The 4,166-nt window shown below is 44.0% G+C and overlaps 1 pseudogene; it reads right to left on the bottom strand.

Moving 5' to 3' along the window:
- Positions 1–232: 232 nt before the first annotated feature.
- Positions 233–4,064, bottom strand: LOC140521461 (thiopurine S-methyltransferase-like; annotated as a pseudogene).
- Between the last annotated feature and the right edge of the window lie 102 nt (positions 4,065–4,166).

Here is a 4,166-nt window from a genome sequence, read left to right as displayed (position 1 = left end):
TTACTCAATTCCTTAGAAATCAGTGTAGCAAATGAAGAGAACAATGCAATGTTACTTTTAAATCTCTGTATTTTTAAAAGAAAAAGTAAAAAAGTAGACTCTACTCATTTGGTTTTCCTTTTTAATCCATTACACATTATTATATATTTGTTTGAGCCCTTACAGAAGGTTCAAATATATTCATGACTTGCAAGTATCCACATGTTCTTATGAAAATTACCCTAATGTGTTAGGTATAGCAATTTCTGGGTTATAGTTTCTGTATTTTGAGTCATATTACACTGAAATACAGTAATTAGTTCACCAACAAGAAGGATGAATCACTTTCCATACTGATGGTAAAACTGGATTTTTAAAGTTAAAATTGGAGTGCTTATAGATGTGTCTGGAAAAACATTGTTTTCATTGTGTGCCCAGGTCCCATAGGAACTGACATATTCAATCTGAGATTAGGCTATTTAATGCACAACTGGCTGGTTATAGTGTGATATAGTGCAATACAGACACAGCTGACTATTGGCCTATTTTTTAAACCTTTCTAAAGCAGTAATACTTGATTTGAAAATTTATAAGCAATGTGTTATCAAATGTTATCAAATGTGCTAAAATACAAAACTGCTTGAACTAGATTTCGTGGTGTCATGAATTGAGGATGCAGAAAAGTGGCACAAGTAACTTTTTATTTCCTAATTTTGCTCAAATTAAAATATTTAATTTCAACATTGGAATCATTATAAGCATAATAAAATAGTCCATTACAAATTTCTTGAAGTTACATGCATATTCAAATAGATACAATAGGTTTGTAATGAGAGTTAAAAATAAAACCAACTTTCAAAGATGTTCATTGCCATAAAGTCACTTTTAGAAGCTGAAGAAGATAAAGATACATATACAATTTCAGATATACGACCAAATCTTATGCATTTTTAATTTTCATTTCTTTTGCTGTAAAGAGCTATAAAGTCTCAATAATCAATTCCCCATTTTTTACGTCTTTCTTCTAAAACATCAACCTCCTCAAGACACTGAAGATTACATGTTGAGCCAAAAAAACCTTTAACTTCACACTCAGGAATATAAAATGGTAGACCTGAATATTTAGTTGATTGTATGAAAGCCAGGAGACAGTTGTTGAGGGCCAGGATGGACTGCAGTTGACAAGTTCAGGATAGACCTTTGGGAAAACTGTTCTTTGAGACTGTGCTCATTATCATCCAGAATGGCCCCCCTGGATGTTGCTGTCTCTGTGAGAGAAACAAGAGAACTACAGAATACAAGGGATATGTAAAATAGATGCCCTCTAGGCTCACAGTCTTTAAAGACAATAAGACTGACCAGATCTCTAGGACAGGAGATGAGCAGAATGTCATGTGGACTTGCAGTTTCTGTCTATATATACCCTGACCCTCAGATCAATAAACGGAGTTGGCCTATCTTCTCCCACCTCCCGTGTCTTTATTCACCACATCACTGAGCTGTGGGGGATGCAGGCCGTCTGCTACAGACAGCAAAAACCTTTTTCCATTAGAGACAACGTTAATTTGGCATAGCATTCTCAATCACCTGGATTAACAGTAACTAAGGCTCCTGTATCCCAAGTCTTATCAAATTTGCTAACATCAGCCTTGGGAAGGTCAAGAGTACAAAGTGCTATTTACCCTGACGCATTCTTAAATACTTTGGCTCCTGAAATTCTTGCAACTACTTCTTCTGAGTCAGACAGATTCTGATCAGTAAAAAATTCCTGTATGACCAGTTCCCTGATTTCTATTCCAACTACACTAGGACCCAGGTCAGCAAACCATTTCATTTCAACTGCTTTTCCACAAAGAGGAAAAAATACCGAGTCCATTTCTACCATTAAGAAATGTATTCATGTCTTTCCTTAATAATTTATTTCCATGTTCTTGATGAAATCCAGTATCACGCATCTCCCATTTTTGCTGCCAACATTCAAGAGTTAGTGCCTTGTTTTGTTGTTCCAGAAAAGCAGAATGATCTTTGGCTCCTGCTACAGCTGTTGTACTATGCATGATTTCTGGACAGGTAATTTCCACAAATCAGGAATTTCTCATGTAGTTTCACAGGCTCAAACTCTCTCCTTCTGCCTACCTGAGCTAACTGACATATTCTTCCAAGCTCAGGACACAATGCTCTTCCCTTACATCAGGGATTCTTGACCTTTTTTATATCATAGACCCTTTTGACAGTCTGGCAGAGACTATGGACCCCTTTTTAGAATCATGTTTTTATATGCATAAAAATACATGGAATGACAAATGAAACCAGTTATATTGAAATAGTTATATACAAAAAACATGTATATTATGTTACATATATATGTTTTACATTAAAATGTGTTTTTACATAAATAAGGCTTATTTACATATATAAGCACACACACACACACATATATATGTGTATATATATATATATATATATATATATATGCTCACACCCAGGTTAAAAGGCTAGATGATTTTATGTGATCTAATTCAGCGTCAGAGGCCCGTGAGGAACTCCAGTGTGTATACATCTATCTACCCATCTCTATTATCTGTATCTATTCAGCAGCTTCCTTCTATCTTCCCTCTGTGGACCACCTTCAGTTTATTCTCTCCGTCTTGTTATCCGTAGGTCATGTCCCCCATTTGATGGTAAGCTCCTGCGGGAAAGAGCCTGCCTTCGGTCTTCTTTCCCTCCTCCGCACTTGGCCCACGGAGCCTGGCCCACAGTCGGTCTTCCTTTCCCTCCTCCACACTTTTAGCAGAGCCTGGCCCACAGTCGGTCTTCCTTTCCCTCCTCCGCACTTGGCCCATGGAGCCTGGCCCACAGTCGGTCTTCCTTTCCCTCCTCCGCACTTGGCCCACGGAGCCTGGCCCACAGTCGGTCTTCCTTTCCCTCCTCCACACTTTTAGCAGAGCCTGGCCCACAGTCGGTCTTCCTTTCCCTCCTCCGCACTTTTAGCAGAGCCTGGCCCACAGTCGGTCTTCCTTTCCCTCCTCCGCACTTGGCCCACGGAGCCTGGCCCACAGTCGGTCTTCCTTTCCCTCCTCCACACTTTTAGCAGAGCCTGGCCCACAGTCGGTCTTCCTTTCCCTCCTCCACACTTTTAGCAGAGCCTGGCCCACAGTCGGTCTTCCTTTCCCTCCTCCACACTTTTAGCAGAGCCTGGCCCACAGTCGGTCTTCCTTTCCCTCCTCCACACTTTTAGCAGAGCCTGGCCCACAGTCGGTCTTCCTTTCCCTCCTCCACACTTTTAGCAGAGCCTGGCCCACAGTCGGTCTTCCTTTCCCTCCTCGCACTTGGCCCACGGAGCCTGGCCCACAGTCGGTCTCCCTTTCCCTCCTCGCACTTGGCCCACGGAGCCTGGCCCACAGTTGGTCTTCCTTTCCCTCCTCCACACTTTTAGCACACAGAGCCTGGCCCACAGTCGGTGCTTGATGAACGCTGGCTGGTGGTTTGCTGGGTGAAAGGGCTATGGCGTTTCTTGCACGATACTAAGGAGTCTTCTGGAACGGCTGTACCCACGAACGGTTTGGCCACGGTCCCGAAGAGTCAGGTGCCACTGAAACAAAAACTGCAAAAAGTGGATTTAAGAGTCTGGTCAAGGTGAAGAAATCTCTGCTTTTTTTGAACGAAACTCATTTTAAGGGGAAAAGATCAGAAGGCGGAGGAGGCAAAGGCCTGTGGCCCAAGTGGGCAAGGGAGTCCGGAGATGGAGCTGGGTGCCAGGATGCTGGGGTGGGAACTCTGCCGTAACCAAGGTTACGGAGCGCTCCGAGGGAGAAACGAGGGGGAGGGGCAAGGAAAGGGGGAGGGGCAAGGAAGGGGGAGGGGCCCGGGCAACCCCTCCCGACCCCGGAGTCTGAGAGGAGACGGCAGTAAATTCGCGGAGGCGGGGTGGTGTGATCCCCAAGTGATGGAGGCGGAGGTCTTTCCCTGCTGGAGGACCCTGGTCAAATTAGTTCACCTCACTGGGCCTCAGTTTCCTCATCTATGAAATGGAAAAGGTCCCTGACAGGATTAGACCTTCGACCCCGGGGAAAAGGGGCGGGGTTCGGGCTCCTTTAACCGGCGGCCGCCCCACCTTGCTCTTGGGGTCCCCACCCCGGTGACTCAGGCGGCGTGACCCTGTCACGTTACTTTGGAGGCTCTCCCTT

Source organism: Notamacropus eugenii, chromosome 1 (assembly GCF_028372415.1).
Source record: "Notamacropus eugenii isolate mMacEug1 chromosome 1, mMacEug1.pri_v2, whole genome shotgun sequence".
Classification (NCBI taxonomy): Eukaryota; Metazoa; Chordata; class Mammalia; order Diprotodontia; family Macropodidae; genus Notamacropus; species Notamacropus eugenii.
This window is presented reverse-complemented; position numbering and strand designations above follow the sequence as displayed.